Here is a 20,177-nt window from a genome sequence, read left to right as displayed (position 1 = left end):
TCAATTTTCATTACTATTTTATGTACCTCATTGTATTGAAAGAATGTATTTTTTCTTCTCAGGCTGCAATGTTGTGATACTAACTTGAGGTGTTTCTTCTTCTTATATTTCCTATTTTTAAATTTCCACCATGTAGGGAATCTATTAAATCGCTGAGCAATGTTCAAAAATTCAAACTTTTTTTATAGAGTGTTTCATATGTGCTTACGTATGGCTATATAGGTGGCATTAAAGACATAGTGATGAAAGTGACCAACACAGTCGCCCTGCTCCCATGGACTTATCTTAGTGTTTAGAGGGGAAAGAGAAGTACTCACATGGTGGTCTAGTTATTGTTGTGTGAAATGTTACAAAGCACAGTGTATGATGAGGGAGGTTACCTGAGATCAGGTACTATGGCGATTGCATGGCGCTTATCACTCCCTGTACCCAGAAGTCTGGACACAGACATAGAGAAAAGTCACCCAGCTATATGGATCATCAAAAAAAGTTCAAATACAGAGCGTGTCCCTCTACCGTGCTTAGTCTTTGATCCTCATTCCCCACCCTTTCCCCACCAGTTCCCAGCCTCTTTTCCCTCCTCTCCCTTTCTCCTACTTATTCATCTGTCTGCATTTTGGTTCTTTGCCGTAGTAGTCATCTTTCTCTGAAAACATATTGTTGGGCACTCAGGACAAAACTCCACAGCTCTGTGGGTGATCTGTTCATCAGAGACTATAATACCACTCACACTGAATAAATTCATTTTTCCAACCCCAAAGTTACATGGTTAATCAAATTTTATTCTTAATTGTGAATTTGCATAAATATCAAAGATACTTTTTAGTAATTAGCATGTGCTCTCGATTATTCTAATGAAAACCATCACTCAAAGTGAGGTACAAATTGAGGTTACTTTCATTATGCTCAACACTACATTTATACTGCAATTGTTGGAAGTTATATGAGGTTGTTTTTTGTGAGGTTTTTTTTTTTTCGGCTGGAGAAAGACTAAAGTCTCATATTGCCCTGACAGTCAATTGCCCTGATTATTTTTATTGCGTAGCCCCTCATCCCTGTCTCCCCTACTCGGTACTTGTGTAGCTGGTATATTTGAACAAGAGTAGTACTTTGCTGCTATCAGTCTTCATCTTGTTAGCTTCAGTCCATTGATCTAGCCCAGCAAGTCTCCTTTGAAGCTTGTTTCTTCATTTCTCTTTTCCATTCCTGGTTTCTTTTGGTCTCAATTGTGTCATACAAGGTATTATCTCGTCATCCCAGCTTCCCCAAATTGGCAGCCCTGATTCCCACACCATCCTTTTACTCATCCAAATCATTAGCTAAAATGGCCAACAGGAGACAGCCAGAGAGGGACCGTGAGAAACACCCCTCCAGGTGGACATCCATCTCTTAATCCTCAGTGTCAATACTTGTAAGCTGATCTTAATTGTATCCTCACCAGGTCCACAAGACTATGATGAAAAAGCTTGTCAATTATTTTAGCTCCAAAGGAGATACAATCCTTCTAGTCTACTACATTTCTTGTACTTATCAGTCCAGTGAAATGAGTTTAGTCTGGCATGACTTACTCAAAATGAGCCCATTCTGACTCAACGTGACCTCCACTTTCTGACTTAAGTACTCACCAATGATCCTTAAAATAATCCATTTTCAAAGTATCCTCAGGGATGACATTAAGCTCATGTTTTCTCAAAGCTAAATTGCTTTCTCAGCAATCTCACGTAACTTCTAATCCCCAAACTCAGCGTCCTCTCTCAACTCCCTCTGCCTGACTTCTCTGTGGCACGCATTTGACACTGCCCAACACCCCATCTTCTTGCTCTCACATTTGTGCAATTCATGTTCTTCTAATCTTTGAAAAATCAGAACATTTGTTCATTTTAATTTTCAGTTTTCTAGATGGAAATCTGCACTATTTTATAAATGATTTCTCAACATTATCAATGATAAGTCCAGAAAAATTGTAAGCTTTTCACAAATTTAAGAAGCAGCTTATTCAGGCTGGAAGATATTTCTTTCACAACTTGATTCTCTTGTAACTTCCTCATAGTTTTAGGATTTTAATGTTCTTCTATATTTTAACTTCACAATCACCTCTTTGCAGGTTATTCTGAAAGAGAAGAAGCAGGAAAATAAAAGTCCAGGAGATATTCTGTCTTGCTGTAGAAGAACTAGTAAATGGTTTTTACCATTATGTAGGTGATGGAACACCTAGAATTTGCAGTACTCCCTATAGGACACCTTGATATTGTGAAGGACTATGATTATTGATAGCTATTTTCATTTTATGATTAATATGGCTAGCCAAAGCTAGCATATATGACAAGTATTCTATAGAATATATAGAATTATAGTTACAAACAAATACACAACCCAGCCCTGCCCTAAAACAAGTTGTTAAACTTATCCCATCGTGGGATTTTCTGCTAATAATTGTTGCATTTTGTTTATTTATTTATTTTTTTCAGTTAGTACTTCCAAACCAGCAAAGGCAGAGGATGTCAAACCATTAAGTAAAAGAATTATGGGAGGGGCCTTGTGCGGTGGCTCATGCCTGTAATCCCAGCAGTTTAGGAGGTTAAGGCGGGTGGATCACTTGAGGTCAAGAGTTCAAGACCAGCCTGGCCAACAAGGTGAAACCCTGTCTCTACTAAAAATACAAAAAATTAGCTGGGTGTGGTGGTGAGTACCTGTAATCCCACCTACTTGGGAGGCTGAGGCAGGAGAATCACTTGAACCCAGGAGGTTTGAGGTTGCAGTGAGCCGAGATCACCCCATGGCACTCCGCTCCAGCCTGGGCAGCAAGAGTGAAACTGCATCTCAAAAAAAAAAAAATGTATATATATATATATACACACACACACACATATATATACACACACACATATATATATACATATGTATGTATAAAAATGTATATATATACACATATATATGTGTATATATATATATGAGGAAAAAATGGAAATTGAAACTATTTTTTTATTCCAATGAATTTGGGTAGGTTGTGAAAAGACCACAGCCATTCCATAATTTTAGAAGCAAGGACCCAAAGAGATCTTGGTAGTGCACAGGGGACCTGACAAGCTATGTGTTGGAAGTTGGAATGATTCCCACACATGCCCAAATTCTCAGACAAGCAGTTACCTGAGCACAGTAGTTCCCACCTATTGTTCTACCCTTTGATTAATGGCCTTTTGGGAGGAAAAACTCAGTGAAATCCACTATTTGTTTCTCATGCTCCTCCCTCCATATTGCACAAAATAACTAAAAACAGTGTCAGCTTTACCTAAAGAAACACAAATGTCTGCAAAAGGGGAGCTGTGAAGTGCCCCAGGGCAGAGGAGAGGTAGTTAGATGCCTTTGGACGGGGAAAATGTTTTATATCCCAAGTTCATTACAGTGTATGTATTTGCCCATATGGATTAGCACCTAAGCCCTCAAATAACTAAGCAGCAGTGTATACCTTTACCCAGGAGTATTGTATTGGGAATCAGGAATGACTGTTAGTAGCTTGGCTTTGTGGGAAAGAAAAAAAGAGAACATCAAAAGATGGAAAAGACAGTGGTAGCTAGAAAGAACCAATAAGAACTGTTAACTCTCTGGCCCTGAGGAAGAAAGGGCTTGAGAATAATCTTCAGAGAAGGACCTGTGAGCGCCTCTCATATTTGGCTGATGCTATAAGACCCAAGATGAGGTTTTTCTCCTTGTTCTTCTAGCTATAATATTAACTCAAAGCCCCTTTTGATGCCTTTCATATTTTTATTTTTATTTTTTATTGTTTTTGTGACACAGTCTTGTTCTGTCACCCAGGCTGTAGTGCACTGGCATGATCTCAGCTCACTGCAACCTCCACCTCCCAGACTCAAGTGATTCTCCCACCTCAGCCTCCCAGGTAGCTGGAACTACAGGCATGCACCACCACAACTGGCTAATTTTTGTATAATTTTTAGAGATGGGGTTTTGCCATGTTGCCCAGGCCGGTCTCGAACTCCTGGACTCAAGCAATCTTCATGTCTTGGTCTCCGAAAGTGCTGAAATTACAGGTGTGAGCCACCATGCCCAGCCTCCTTTCATATTTTTAGATCCCTTACCTCATTCTGGGATTAAGACTTCCTGATACTTTTTCTACACTTTTCTGCAAAGGCTTTCGATATTTTGGTTGACTGTGCACTCTACCTTTCCTGTTTGGTGCATGTACTTGTCATACCTAGGTTCATTTACAGGGTTTTTTTGTGGTCATGATAATTTCTGTTGAAATGTCAGCCTTCTTGTATTCATTAGGATGATTTGCGATTGTACTGTCTAGTTTTCAGTTTTGAGAATTGCATGTCCATTCTCTGTTCTTGTTCCACATGTAAATAAATGACTTCTTTATTATTTTGAGCTTTAAAAAAAAAAAGAAAGCCATGCCTCTTTGAAACTGAGATTCCTCATAATATTCTCATAAGTCTATGCAAAGATTTCAGATTCCTTCACAGTTTTGTGCCCTTCCTGTCATTTCTTGTCACATCTTCTTTTTTTCCATATTTTGACTTTTTTCCTATAGTACTTTCCCTTCTTTTTATGAGAGTACCAATTATACATACCTTGGATCCCCTATGCCATTATTTTGTCATCTCTTAGCACTTTTCCCCCCATCAGTTCTCTGTTATGACATGACATAGCTCACAGTTAGGAAGGAGTTTCTCTGCCTCAAAAGAAACTCCATTATGTTTTTTCGATAGGGTGAAAAAATTAACTCTTTTCTGCTCAGTAAACCAGCCTTGCCAAGCAGCTGCCGTTTGTCATATCTCTTCTGTCACACCATGTTTGTAGCCTACATCTCACTATGTCTGAAAGTTTCCATGATCATTCCTGCTTTCCCTCATTCTTTTCTGCATTCTTACTTTGAATCCCCACTTTGTCTTTTCAAGCAAAGTTTTGCCTTAGGGGTTTTGCCACCAATTCTGGAGAACATATCAGAGGTGTTCTCCCTGTCTTAGTACCTCCCCTTCACACTGTTCAACTTTTATTTGGCTTGACAGTCTTTCTTCATAGATTGTGCTTTAGTATTTCTTTGGTTCTTCACCTCATCAAAGACAGACTTTTATTTCATTTTATTTTGGAACAGGATCTCGCTTTGTCACCCAGGCTGGAATGCAGTAGTGCAACCATATAGCCTCCAACACCTGGGTTTAAGCAATCCTCCCACCTCAGCCTCCCAAGTAGCTGGGACTACAGATGCATGCCACTATGCCCAGCTATTTTTTCTGTTTTATGAGGAGACAGGGTCTCACAGTGTTGCCCAGGCTGGTGTCAAGCACCTGGCCTCAAGTGGTCCTCCCACCTCAGCCTCCCAAAGCGCTGAGTTTATTGACATGGGCCACTGTGCCTGGCCTAATTTTTTCCTTTTCTTCATTGTTTTCCATTGCTTTGGTCTGGAAACAGGAGATATCTGTAACAAAACTCATCAATATGAAGACATTATTTTTGTAGGTTTATTTCTGATGGACTCAATAGCAGTTAAAATTCTGAAATGTAAAAGAAATCTAATATTCCAATTTGTTCTGTCTTAATTGTCATACAATTTCATATGGATTTTGTATTGGCTTTCAATATTCTCCCTTAGATCCACGTGCCCTACTGGACATCCCATTCCATGAAGATTGATTCCTCTAGCACATGTGGGGTGAGCTCAGTCCAATTGACTCAGTAAGAGAAATGGTGTTATGCTCTGCTCCTTTGATACAAAAATGTAGTAGTCCTTGGAGTGGAAGCAGCAACATAAATTTGAACATATTTATTTTTAACAATATTATAAGATTAACAATATTAGTACAGTTAACATCATTGTATATAATTCTATGTGGCTATTTTTCCCCATTTTCAAAATGGCCTGTTATCAAATCCATGTATGAAGTGCATGTCAGATTGCCTCTATCTGAATATAAAGAAGTGTGTGTCACATAATGTGTGTGGCTTTCCCAGAGTCTGAGAGGACTCTGGACTTCCTCTGTTTCAGTTTTCATGGCACTCTTTCTTTAATACCCTCTCCTATATTTTCACAAACCCCAGAGATACCTCAGTGGAAATGAACAGGCTCAGCCTTGGTTATAATTTGCTTCCTATTTTTGTTACATTTCGTTACATTTTGTTATCTTTCTGTAAGTAATAATACCAGGGAACTTTGGGAAAAGAAATCATTCTAGAGACCATCAACTCCAGCTCCCTTATTTCACAGACCTAAGGATTCATCCAAGGTGCTAAGGGACATGCCCAGGTGTATTACTCAGGGTTCTCTAGAGGGACAGGACTAATAGGATAGAGGTATATATAAAGGGGAGTTTATTAAGGAGTATTGACTCACATGATCACAAGGTGAGGTCCCACAATAGGCTGTCTACAAGCCAAGGAGGAAGGAAGCCAGTCTGAGTCCCAAAACCTCAAAAGTAGGGAAGCTGGTGATAGTGCAGCCTTCAGTCTGTGGCCAAATGCCCCAGAGCCCCTGACAAACCACTGGTATAGGTCCAAGAGTTCAAAAACTGAAGAACTTGGAGTCTGATGTTCAAGGGCAGGAAACATTCAGCATGGGAGAAAGATGGAGGCCAGAAGACTCATCCAGTCTAGTTTTTCCATGTTCCTCTACCTGCTTTTATCCTAGCTGCATTGGCAGCTGATTGAATGGTGCCTACCCAGATTAAGGGTAGTAGGTCTGCCTCTCCCAGTTCACTGACTCAAATGTTAATCTCCTTGGCAACACCCTCACAGACACACCCAGGAACAGTACTTTGCATCCTTCAATTCAATCAAGTTGACACTCAATATTAACCATCACAACAAGTTCTTACGCTGTTGAGTGGTGGAGCTCATTTCCCAGAGATCAAGTCTCATGTTCTTCCTACACCCCACTGCCTTTGGCTCATTCTGCCTGAGGTCAAACAATATTAAGACACCCTGAAAATTCTCCTTTAAGAACATTGCCCATGTTCAGAATGTAGCTCTATTTTGAACTTGAACATCAGCTGAGTAGACAAGTACATCCGATGCAACTGCAATCATGTCCTTGGAAATTTATAGCATCGCTTTCAAGCTCAACAACTTGTTGGCAGCCACCCAAACTTCAGTTCTGTCTCTAAGTAAAAATAAAATAGAATACATGTCATTAGCATAACTATGACATTTAGGCAAACTCAGGAACATTTAGACCTCATGCATCTGGGTAATTAATTATATAATTTTTTCTTACGCATAGATGTCCTTTCTTTATGTTTGTTACAGTCTCAAATTCCTCCCCTCTCAGAAGATAAGCCAAATATTTTCACTTTGTCACTCACTTTTTAAATTTTCTTTTTTTTCCTGTTTTTCTTTAAAATTTTTTCTTTCTTTTTTCCTTTTTATTTATTTTTCTTTTTTTGTCACTTACTTTTTTCTATTCTAAATGATTCTCTTTAAGTTATCAAATAAATGGGGAAAATAATGGGACTTAGGTTATCTTAAGTGGTTATTTTTTAAAATTTTATTTTATTTTATTTTATTTTTGAGACAAGGTCTTACTCTCTCACTCAGCTGGAATGCAGTGGTGCAATCATAGCTCACAGTAGCCTCAACCTCCTGGACTCAAGTGATCCTCCTGCCTCAGCCTCCCAAGAAGCTGGAACTATAGGCACATGCCACCATGCCCAGCTAATTTTTAAATTTTTTATAGAGACAGGGTCTCACTCTGTTGCCCAGGCTGGTTTTGAACTCCTGGGCTCAAGCAATCATCTTGTCTCAGTCTCCCAAAGTGCTGGATTTCAGGTGTGAGCCACTATACCCAATATTTAAAAAAAATTTTTTTAAAGACATCAAATAAATGGGGAAAATAATGGGCCTGAGCAGGTTGTCTAAACACTTGACTTTGGTGATCACAAACAAGGCATTTACTTGCTGAGTGGGCAAGAAAAAAAAATCTTAACAGCAGACTCAAGTGCAAGTGATTGAGATACAAATATAGTATGTTTGTATTTGAATGGTCCGCTGGAGAGTAATGGTAAAAATGCACACAACCTCATCTGTGTGGGGCAGATAGAGAAGAACTTGCTTGGGGGCAAGCGTCCTGGCAAGCTAGGTATTGCAAAACCATAATGTCAAAAATTTGAAACAATTCCACAAGCCCAAACCTGACCAAAAGCCTAACCTGGGAAGTGCAAGCATGCTCCCGTGGGAATGAAACAAGTGACAGAAGCAACTATCAGCACCCTCGTGCCCGTGCAGAGAGGCAAAACACCCGCCAGTAGGCACTTTCCATCTGGAGTCACCCGAAACCAGGACTCTGTAACAAATAAACATTTATATTCTGACATTCTTTATATGCAGTGTCCACTAGTCTGACACCACCTCACACACCCTCTCTCCAACCTGCTGGCTCTCCCTCTCTTGGAAGGTACCAATTCCCAGTTTTCTGACTTCGTTCCTTCAATAAGGGAAGCTCTCTCTGCAGTTCCCGGCCCATGCGGCATTGGCATTTCCAGCGAGATGCATTCTCCCTCTGCCTACCCTGTCCCCACCTTCTGAGGCGAGATCCAGTTGCTACCACTCCTCTCTGCAGCCTGGACAGCTTCTCTCTCATTCTGCTGGAGACATTGGAGGCAGTTAGAAGGGGAAAATGGAAGAAGAGTCCAGCCAAAAAGAGTACTTTTGGGGCAGGAGAGGTGAAGGAGGAAACTGGAACTTAATTTTCTGTTGATTCCTCGTTTTTTAGAACTTTCTATTTGGGGAAGTTGGTTCAAATAAGTGAATTTTTCTTAATTAGAGGCTACCCTGGGAATCCCAAGAAAAGACATGGCCCTTGATATTGATGTACCCCTAGACCTTTGGGATAGATGGGCAAGTAGACAGATGTGTTCAATGGAGGGATTTTACATGGCAAACAGCAGTACACACAGACAGCCCAGAGCTCAGTATCGAGGCATTCGGGTTAGGGAGGGGCTCTTGAAGAAGCAAAGGCTCAAGGCAACCCCTGGAAGGGGCTCAGGATTTAGAATCCTGCATAAGCATTTCTCAGGAAGTTGGGAGATAACAGCCTTTGTGTGTGTGTGTGTGTGTGTGTGTGTGTGTGTGTGTGTGTGTGTGTGCATGCGTGCCTGCACATGTAAACCTAGGGTGTTTGAATGTAGGGCGTGGGAGGAGAGTTCCTGTTGGTTTGGAGTTAGTAGATTATAAGGTGCGACGTTGGGAGGGAAGGAAGTAATGCCAAAGAGGTGAGAAGGGACTAAGACACCAAAGTCCTCCTTCCCCTGCCTTCCCTGAGTCCTGGAGGAAGTCAGGAGGCTTTTCTGCTAGCTCCGAACATAACCACCACTAAAGGTGAGCAGCTTCTCTTTGTCAGTGCTCTACCTTATGTCAACTGGCTGAACAATCTCTATTTCAACCTATGACTTTTATTTTCTTAGTTCATGTCTCTTATTAACTCATACACGATTACTTGTCTGGTTTGTTGAAGCAATAAGACAACATTTGCCACAATAATGCCTGTCAAAGTGGCTGGCCATAAAACCTCCTGCACCACATTCATCTAAAAGGCACTTCCCATGAAGGCAACCAATTTTGCCATTGTCATGCACCTTGGAGTTTTTCAGGACAGCCAGCTTAATCTTCTTTCTGTAATGCATATTCTTTTTGGCAATGGCATAAGACTTCTTCATTTTCTTAGCACCACCATGAAATCTCAACACATGATGAAGAGTGGACTCCTCTTGAATGTTGTAGTCAGACAAAGTACGTCCATCTTCCAGTTGCTTGACAGCGAAGATCAGTCTTTGCTGGTCAGGAGAAATTCCTTCCTTATCCTGGGTCTTGGCCTTTACATTTTCTATTGTATCCAATGGTTCAATGTTGAGAATGATGGTCTTCTCCACTTTTACAAAGATCTGCATTTTTAAAAATCCAAAAAATATTTATTACATTCCCACTCTGAGGCAGGTGCTGTAACATTTGCTAGGAATACAAGGACCATCAAAACCAGATGGGTTCCTACCTCAGTGGTTAGTTAAATAATTACACAAATAAATATGAATTTACAACTCTTCTAAGTGCAGTGAAGGATACAGATACATGAATATGTATACATTTATACATGCAAATATATATGCATGTATATGTATCTTATAAGGGGATTTGACTCAGTCTTGGGGGAGAGATGGTTCATTTGAAGAAGCGACATTCCAGTTGATATTTTGAAAGTGTTAACTAAGAGTTAACTAGGGAATACTTGGGTATTCATGTGGCAGGCTAGGTCTCACGAACAGCTGAACAGGCAGGCCTCCGTAACAACTGTTTCAGCACTGACCGAGTGGTGAAGTTAAATATTAAAAGCTGATAGAGCCAGTGTCCTTATACAAAGGCTGGAATGTAACAAAAGTCCACCAAGAGTTTTGCCCAGGCCTCTCCTGGGCCCTGAAGCATGACAAGATAATGAAGGAAATCTTAACAGGACCCTTTTAGGATTAAACAGTTTTATTGGGGGTCTGAAGAAACTCACCAGGCCTCCACAAACAAGTTTATTGGGGGTCTGAAGAAATTCCCCAAACCTCCATTCTTTAGCAGGAGAGAAGATAAGGGTAATTACCCCAGCACCTGGACCCATTTAGATTAAGTCAATTTACTGAGGCTCCAGAGGAAGGTCTCCAGGACTCAGACCTTAGTTATGGATTAGAAGAAGTTAATCATTTAAAGCTTTAGATGAATACACACTTATGCGTAGACATATAGCTTAGAAGGCATATAAGCTCTGGAAAAGTTTGTAATTTTGAGTTGGTCTAGTGATAATTTCTAGGTCTTCTCCCTGCACCCGGTTACAGAAATGAAAACTCTCTTCTCTCCCAGTTCATCTCCATCTCATTATTGGGCCACGAGAATAAGCAGCCTGACCATTGGTTTGGTCCAGGAATATGCATGTTTAGGGGCTGGGGATATAGGAGAGAGCCAAAGCCAGCCAGCTGAGGGAAGAGTGGGAGCACCAAAAGAGATGAGACTGGAGGAGCCTGACCTCGCTGGGTTTCGAGAAATCAGGTTCACAGTTTTGTCTTTGAAAATCTGCCTTTTCGTGGTGGTTCCACTGCAGATGGCAGATGAAAAAGAAAGAACACTATGCAGACCCACGAGGTTGCCCTAGGACATTTTTCCCCTCTTCCTGCATTGTATCCTTACTTTTTCATAAAAATGCCACTGAGAATCAGTGTAGAATTGACTTTGAAATCAGAATGTTGGTGTTTTCAATGGCATGACTTTGGGAAAATAACACCTGAGAACCTCAGTTTTCTCAAAATTAGAATGGAGATCGTAATACCTATAAGATTAAATGAAATCACATATGACCAGACATAACAGATGGTCAACAGATGGAAGCTTATTGCTATTCCCAAGTGATTGGTGATTAACTGATGTTCTAGACTAGGGATCAACAAACATTTTCTGTAAAAGCCAGGTAGTAAATATATTCCACTTTTTGGGCCATATGGTATCTGTCTCAATGGCTCAATTCTGCAGCTGCAGCAGGAAAACAGCCGTGGACAGTATGTCATGAATGGGCGTGACTGTGTTTTAATAAAACTTTATTTATAAACATGAGCAGTGGGCCACATTTGGCCCATGAGCATAGTTTGCCGACCCCCATTTAGAACATTTTCTGTGGGTCACGATATCCAATGTATGCTATTAAGCAGTCTGTCTTAGTTGCTGTCACATATATAACAATCCAGTAACCCTGCAAGGTAGGTATTACTGCCTCTCCTTTACAACGAAAGCTCAGTGATGTTAAGAAATTCATTTCCATTCACACACTCAGCAGTTGCTGCAAAATGAACCCCTGAGTCTCTAATTTCCTTGAGCTTAAGCTGGTTTCCTTATCGTGTTTCCTTCTTAACTTGGTGTTTAATGCTCCTTGGTTATCCTGATGTTCTTGGAGGAACATAGATGCCCATTATTCTTAGGGCACAGATATTTCTAACCTAAACTCTTTCCTCAGGCCACCTCTAAGGCTGCTGGATTTTGCATTTTTCTTCCCAGGTTTTTTAGCATATGCTCCCTGGGCTTTCTCTCTGCTGCTCTGTCCACATCCATCACACCCCACCTATGTGAAGCTCACACGTATAATTCTTCTTGGCTGGTGATTTCCAGTTTTTCAGGTTTCCCACATCAGAGGTGACTGCTCTGGAGCAGGCTTCTTAGCCTTTACTTTTATTTCGGCTGGACGGTGGATGAAATGGGGTGGGTCTTGGCAGGCAGCTGGAGGGAGGGTTGCATGCAAACTTTTTTAATTTGCATGAAGCAACTTAACAGGTCTGAGATTGGCAATGAAATTCTGCTTTGGGGATATTCGGATGCAGAAGAAAACGCAACGTGAACCCAATTTATTTTCTTCTGACACCTCTAAAACTATATTTCATACTTGCTCCTTTTTATCACGTCTGAGCAGTGGATTGCATGGATGCCTGGGGCTGATGGCCCTCCAGGATGCGAGTTTCCCTGGAAGCCCGGGAGAGAGCAGACACTAAATTCAGAGTCAAACACAATGACAGAAATAGCAAAAATCAAAGGTTCATGTCAGACCCGAGCCCTGGGCAACTTCTTGAGTTTTCTACTTTGCGGTCAAGTTAAGCCTTTAGAATGCTTTCAAAGGTGTCTCTTCTTCGGGGTACAATTTATTACATTTCTATTAAAATACAGGGGCGCCTCTTTCAGACTTCTGTGGCCGGAGGGGGCGATTGTCATCTGCTGTGATTTTTCACTGTAATGAAAGCATAACTGGGAAGAGCCTGCGCCGAGCCCCTGGGCTGTGTGGGGTTGGAGGTGGTAGGTGCACTCCAAATGCAGTTCTCAGTGAACGTGAAAGGTCCCACTGAGGGCGGTTTGTAGGGCTGTTACAGGAAAGGGGTCCGGATCCAGACCCCAAAAGAGGGCTCTTGGATCTCGCATAAGAAATAATTCAGAGCAAATCTGCAGAGTAAATTGAAAGTGAGTTTATTAAGAAAGGAGAGGAATAAAAGAATGGCCACTCTGATCATAGACAGGTCAGCCCCGAGGGCTGCTGGTTGCCCATTTTTATGGTTATTTCTTGATGATATGCTAAACAAGGGGTGGATTATTCATGCCTCCCCTTTTTAGACCGTATAGCATAACTTCCTAACGTTGCCATGGCATTTATAAACTGTCATGGCGCTGGTGGGAGTGTAGCAGTGAAGACGACCAGAGGTCACTCTCTTCACCATCTTGGTTTTGGTGGGATTTGGCTGGCTTCTTTACTGCAACCTGTTGCATCAGCAAGGTCTTTGTGACCTGTATATTGTGCCGACCTCCTATCTCACCCTGTGACTTAGAATGCCTTAACCGTCAGGGAATGCAGCCCGGTAGGTTTCAGCCTTATTTTACCCAGATCCTATTCAAGATGGAGTTGCTGTGGTTCACATGCCTCTGACAGAACCACTGAGTCACCCCTCCAGGAAGGTGGGCACTGAGAATTATTACGGGGCAAGAGGCTGCCTCCAGATGGGCCGTGTGGAAGGCCAGGTCTCACTAACACAGGCTTCCACAACAACTGTTTCAGCACTGACCGAGTGGTGAAGTTAAATATTAAAAGCTGATAGAGCCGGTGCCCTCATACAAAGGCCGGAATGTAACAAAAGCCCACCAAGAGTTCTGCCCAGGCCTTTCCTGGGCCTTAAAGCATGAAGATTTTAACAAAGTAATTCTTAGCAGGACCTATTTAGGATTAAACAGCTTTATTAGGGGTCTGAAGAAACTCCCTAAGTTTCCACAAACAAGCTTTATTGGGGACTAAAGGAACTCCCCAAACCTCCATGAGTTAGCAGGAGACAAAATAAGGGCAATCACCCCAGCACTTGGACCCATCTAGATTAAGTAAACTTACTGAGGCTCCAGAGGAAGGTCTTCAGGACTCAAATCTTAGTTATAGATTAAATGAAGTTAATTGCTTATATCTTTAGATGAATGCACACTTTACACATAGATGTATAGCTTAGAAGGTATAGAAGCTCTGGAAAACTTGGTAATTTTGAGTTGGTCTGGTGATAATTTCCAGGCCTTCTCCCTGTAACTGGCTGCAGAAGTAAAAAGTCCCTTCTTTCCCAGTTCATCTGCATCTCATTCATTGGTCCTCTAGAATAAGCAGCCTGACCCTTAGTTTGGTGTGGGAACAGCCGGGCTGTAGAACGATTTCTGAAGGCTTTTGACCAACCCAAAAGCACTTTTCCATAATAAAACTTGCAAAAATATCAAGTCCATTCATTTTTAAAAGTACCAGCCCCATAATGGCTCAGGCACTGATTTCTTGACTCTATGCTTTCAGTGGGCCAGTTGGTACTGAATCACCTAATTTTGGTTCTGGTGTTTCTGGCATTATATTTGCAAAGCACAGCCCCGGGGTGTACAAATAGTGTGAAACCCAAATTGCGTGAATCCTTAGATAAAATTCCGGTTCTGAAGGCAGGATTTTCCATGGATTCGGAGGCAGTATTCTCCTGCTTACACCCTGAATTTCCTGGAGTCACAAAGCATTTGAATGGTTTTTAAATCTGTACTGATGTAGTACAATCTAATTAATGTACCAGGAGGGTGGTGGCTGGCTCTGGGTGTGGCATTACTTGACTCCTGATTCAAGGAATCTTTTATGATTTACTAATTTATAGGAATTTAGGGAATTTTGGGAAGACATTGAACTAAAACTTAACCCACCTCCACTCCCTGATCTCCTCCCCATTTAATTTTTTTGTATAGCACTTATGGCACTCTATATTTTTCCTTAAAAAATAGAACAGCTATATTGAGATATCATTCACATACCACCCAATTCGCCCATTTCATGTGTACAATTGAATGCCTCTTAGTATATTCACAGGTTTGGGCAAACATCAGCACAGTGTATTTTAGATCACTTTCATCACTGCCCAAAATAAACCCCATACTCATTAGCTCCTTCTTTTCCTTCCCCTCTCCAGTCTCTGGCAGCCAATAGTCTGTCTTTCTGTCTTGATGGATTTGCCATTCTGGACACTTCAAATAAATGGAATCATACAACCTGTGATTGAAACCACCTTTGCAAAAATCATAACTGAGAAAATTACGACAGTGAAAGACATCAGACCTAGCTGACATCATCTTATTTCTAACTGTCACCAGTGGAGGGTGTCCAGGTTCTTGACGTCTTGAATAAAAAATTGGACAAAATGCACACACAAAGCAAGGAAGGAATAAAGGGATTTATTGAAAACGAAAGTACACTCCACAGTGTGGGAGTGGGCCCGAGCATAGGGGATCAACGGTCCTGTTACATAATTTTTGGGAACTTAAATACCCTCTAGACAATTCCATTGGTTACTTGGGGTACGCCCTATGTAAATGAAGAGGATGAAGTAAAGTTACAAAGTTATTTACTTGGCCTACGCCCTATGGAGAGGATATTTCCTGTCATAGCTGAAGTGTGAATTGGCCTTCTGTTTCTTGCCTCCAGATTCTATTTTCTTGCCTCATAACCTCTAAACTGTCCTTATTCATTACCGGGCATAGGCTGAACTGGCTTTGGGAAGGAATTTAATATATAGTTTAAATAATAGCCCTTCCCAAAAGGCTAAACTGTTCTTGTAAAACAAATGAAAGACCACCAGCCAACAAGTCAAGATGAAAGGGGCTGGAGTTCTAAATATTACCAGCCATTATTCCAGAGATCATAAAATTTGCAACTTCCCCAATTACTCTTGAAGGTAACATCACTATTGTGAGCCTAAGACCAACATTTTGAGATTTTTTTTCATGTTTTTGCATTTCTAACAACCGGATGGCCCCATCTGGACCTGCCAACCAGTTCTGTGGCCCCCACCCAGGAACTGACTCAGCAGAAGAGAACAGCTTTGCTCCCTATGATTTCATCCCCAAGCCAACCAATCAACACTCCCGATTCACTGTCCCCCTACCCACCAAATTATCCTTAAAAACTCTGATCCCCAAGTTCTTGGGGACACTGATTCGAGTAATAATAAAACTCCGTTCTCCCGCACAGCCATCTTTGTGTGAATTACTCTTTCTCTATGGTAATTCCTCTGTCTTGATAAATCGGCTATGTCTAGGCAGCGGGCAAGGTGAACCCCTTGGGCAGTTACATGACCTTTTGTGCCTGGCTTCTTTCACTGAACCTCGTGTTTTCAAGGTTCCACCATGTTGCCAATGTATCAGAACATCATTCTTTTTTGTGGCTGGATCATATTCCATTGTATGGATGGACCACATTTTGTTTATCCTTTCGCCAGGCAATGGACATTTGTGTTGTTTCCACCTCTTGGCTATTATGAATAATACTGCCTTTGCAAAAGTATGACAGTGAGAGAAATCTGACATGGCTGACTCTGTCCCGCTTGTAGCCTCACAGGTTGGCCATTTTTGCTCATTCCTGGGCATGGGCCAAGCTAACTTTGGGACAAATTTGGCTTATAGTTTAAAAGATAATAGCCCTTCCCCCAAACTAAACTGTTTTTGGAAAACTGATGAAAAGCCACCAAGTTAGAAGGATGAGAGGGGCTTGAATTCCAAATAATTACCAGGCATCATTCTGGAGGTTGCAAGATTTGCAACTTCCCCAATTACTCCTGCAGATAACATCACTATGGCAGAACCTAAGATTGGCCTTTTGAGATGTCTTTTCAGGTTTTTGCATTTCTAACAATCAGATGGCTCCACCTGGACCCGTGACTCAACCAGTCTTGTAGCCTCCACCCAGAAGTGGACTCAGTGCATGAGGACCACTTACCACACCCCTATGATGGCATCCCCAACCAATAGCATGCCCCCTACACTAGTCCCTGCCCACCAAACTATCTTGGAAAAACCTCCAACCTCCAAGCCTTCGGGGATATTGATTTGAGTAATAATTCTGGAATGGCTGACCTCACGCCAATTAAGCTCTTTCTTTACTGCAGTGCCATGTCTGGGTGAGTTTATTTTATATTTGCAGTTGGCAGGAGGAACACATTAGGCAGTTACACTATGAACACCTGTGTACACATTGTGTCTGTGTGTGTGTGTGTGGCTCCATAAGTTCTAATTTCTCTTGGGTATATGCTTGTGTGTGTGTATTTGTGTGTGTGTGTGTATGTGTGTGTCTCCATAAGTTATCATTTCTCTTGGGTATGTGCGTGTGTGTATGTATGTGTGTGTGTGTGTGTGTGTGTGTATCCATAAGTTCTCATTTCTCTTGGGGGTGTGTGTGTGTTTGTGTCTGTAAGTCCTCATTTCTTTTGGGTGTAATCCTAGGAACAGAATTGCCAGTCACCATGAAGGCCTGGACTTTGGCTGCATTGTTTATTCTGCCCGGCATCCAGCAGATGTGCACCAAACTCTTGTAAAATAAATATACGAATTTTAAAATCCTAATCTGAATGTCTGTGTCCAATCCTTGCCTTTTTTCCGATTGACTCTACGATTTGGGGAAAGGCAAAAATGTTTCTTGACCTCAATTTTCACATCTCTAAAATTTTGGACTGGAATAGATGATTTCTAAAATGGCCCAAGAAGTAAAATATATGAAATGATGGGGCTGAGGTTACTTTTCCCTTAAAACATAGGGAAAATGAAAAAATAACTTTTAAATCGGGGTTGGGATTTATAGGTTAAAAAATGGCTTTGTAATTATTTCCAGTTCTTGGAACAGAAGGCATTTTTCAAGCGAGACTCTCTGATGAAACTTTTAATTTTTTTTTATACTAACAATGGCACTAAAAATGCTATATCGGCTGATTCAAGAATATGGGAATAACCACGGTAAGAAGCACTTATTAGTAGATAAGCCATAGCAATAAGTATATAGAGAAAGTTTTATTAAACACCTGCCAGTTTTAAAACATTGGGGTTTCTTCCTAACCTTTTTAAATCAAAAAACAGAAACATGTACAACATAGAGAAAACAGTGGCAATGAACATGATGTAACTCAGCTTCAACAGTTCTCAACTGCTGACCAATCTTGTTTCAATTACCCCCCACCAACTGGCTCATTTTGAAGTAATTCCCAGACATCACATCATCTTATCCGTCAATATTTCTGCGCCACGTAGGATTTGGGTGAAGATTTGAATTTAGTTGATGCTGAAGCTCAGCTTCAATCCAATTCAACATCAATTTATGGAGCCTTGAGCTTTTGTCGGTCTCATGCTGGGTTGTGTGGGTGATGTGGAGATGAGTATCACACAGCATCTGTTTTTCATGCTTTCTCTAGTGGGAAATAAAGCACCATGCAAAGGAGAGAGTGCAGTTTTCCCTTGGTATCTGTGGGGGATTGGCTCCAGGAACCCTGTGGATACCAAAATCCACAGATGTCCAAGTCCCTGTTATAAAATGTCGTGGTACGTGCATATAAACTACACAATCCTCCCATATACTTTAAATCATCTTTATATTACTTAGAATACCTCATACAATGTAAATAGTATGTAAATAGTTGCTATACTCTCTTGTTTACAGAATAATGACAAGAATAAAAGGACATACGTGTTCAGTACAGACATAATCAGTCTTGTTGTTTTTTTTTTTTTAAATTTTCATCCATAGTTGGTTGAATCCTCAGATGCGAAACCCATGGATACAGAGGGCCGGCTGTAATGCACCTTGAGTGCTGCAAAACTGATAACAGAGCTACCATTGGAGGTGCTAATGGTCAACAACAAAGGAGGAAGTTAATATTGTAAAAGGAGGCCAGGCACTTTGGCTCATGCCTGTAATCTCAGCAATTTGGGAGGCTAAGGCGAGAGCATCTCTTGAGCCCAGGAGTTCAAGACCAGCCTCGGCAACAGAGCAAGACCCCTTCTCTACAAAATATTTAAAACATTAGCCAGGTATGGTGGCACATGCCTGCAGTCTCAGCTCCTGCAGAGGCTAAGGTGGAAGGATCACTTTAGCCTAGGAGGTTGAGGCTGCAGTGAGCCATGATTTTACCACTGCACTCTAGCCTGGATAACAGAACAAGACCCTGTCTCAGAGAAAAGAAAAGAAAAGAGAAGCGAAGAGAAGAAGGAAGGAAGAAGGGAGGGAGGGAGGGGAGGTGAGAGGAAGGGAGGAGAGGAGAGGAAAGAAAGGAAAGGAAGGAAGGAAGGAAAGAAGAAGAAGAGAAGAGAAGAGAAATGAGAAAAGAAAAGAAAAGAAGAAAAACTACCTATCGGGTACTATGCTCATGACCTGGGTTTGCAATCTACCCAAGTAACAAACCTGCACATGTAACCCCTCAATCTTAAATAAATCAGAAAATAAAGAAAAAATATAGTTTTTAAAAGCAGAAGCCAAAGTTCAACTATAGAAAAAAAATTTCATACTGATTATTATAATTTTAATTCTAGAGCTACTATTTGCCTCTTTTTAAAGAATTGCTTTGACAATTTTTATCGATTCTTTCTCCTTTTTGATATTTTCAAGCTTTAAAATTTTATTTAAATATAATAAACATATTTATTTAATTAATTTAAAAAAAGCACTGGAAGCCAAGCTTTGCTTAGTCCTCGCCTATCAGCAATGCCCTATTGGCTTTCTGCAGGGACCTAGCATCAATTATCCGTCTCTGGAAAAGGCTTAGCAGGAACTAGGTGCCCTGTTTCATTTTCCAATAAAATGATTCTATTATACATATCTTCCCCCTCATATCCCATTCCTTAAATATGCCTTTTGTGCCTATAGACCAACCATTCATTACCATTTTATGCTATTGTCTTTATTTCCAAAGTGGGAGCAGCTTATTTATCCATTTTATTTTTTATCTACAAGGATTTTGTGGAACAAACTTGCTCAGGATCTAGAACACTATAATCGGCAATTTCACTTGCTTTTTTTCACCAGTATGTTCATGGAGAGTATCTTTCTGAGTGTCCTTCAGATGTGTGTGGAGGAGGTGGTGGGGGACAGAGAGTGACCACCTATAATTCGAGGAGCTAAACAAAATAAAAGAAGATCCTGCATGGTATTTATTTTGAAATACTTTAATCATGGTATGTTAATGTGTGCTGTTGAATGCATGCTAATTTAGCTGTAAGGAGACACACTTTGCAGGGTACCATACTATTACGCGACATAACAAATTATGACATTTTATGCATGATAACATTGTGTTATAGCATTATATAACATTAGGTATTAATTAAAATAATTTTAATCGAGAAACAACCCTCAG

The 20,177-nt window shown here is 40.9% G+C and overlaps 1 protein-coding gene and 1 pseudogene across 1 annotated transcript in view; one reads left to right on the top strand and one right to left on the bottom strand.

Moving 5' to 3' along the window:
- The window catches only part of PUDP (pseudouridine 5'-phosphatase), a 186,223-nt gene that overhangs the window by 149,908 nt on the left and 16,138 nt on the right, over positions 1 to 20,177 (top strand). The window lies entirely within an intron of this gene.
- LOC100978620 (ubiquitin-ribosomal protein eS31 fusion protein-like) lies at positions 9,442 to 9,896 on the bottom strand (annotated as a pseudogene).

The sequence above is a fragment of the Pan paniscus genome, chromosome X (assembly GCF_029289425.2).
Source record: "Pan paniscus chromosome X, NHGRI_mPanPan1-v2.0_pri, whole genome shotgun sequence".
Classification (NCBI taxonomy): Eukaryota; Metazoa; Chordata; class Mammalia; order Primates; family Hominidae; genus Pan; species Pan paniscus.
Note: the sequence above shows the minus strand (reverse complement) of the source record. Positions and strands in the feature narration are given on the sequence as shown.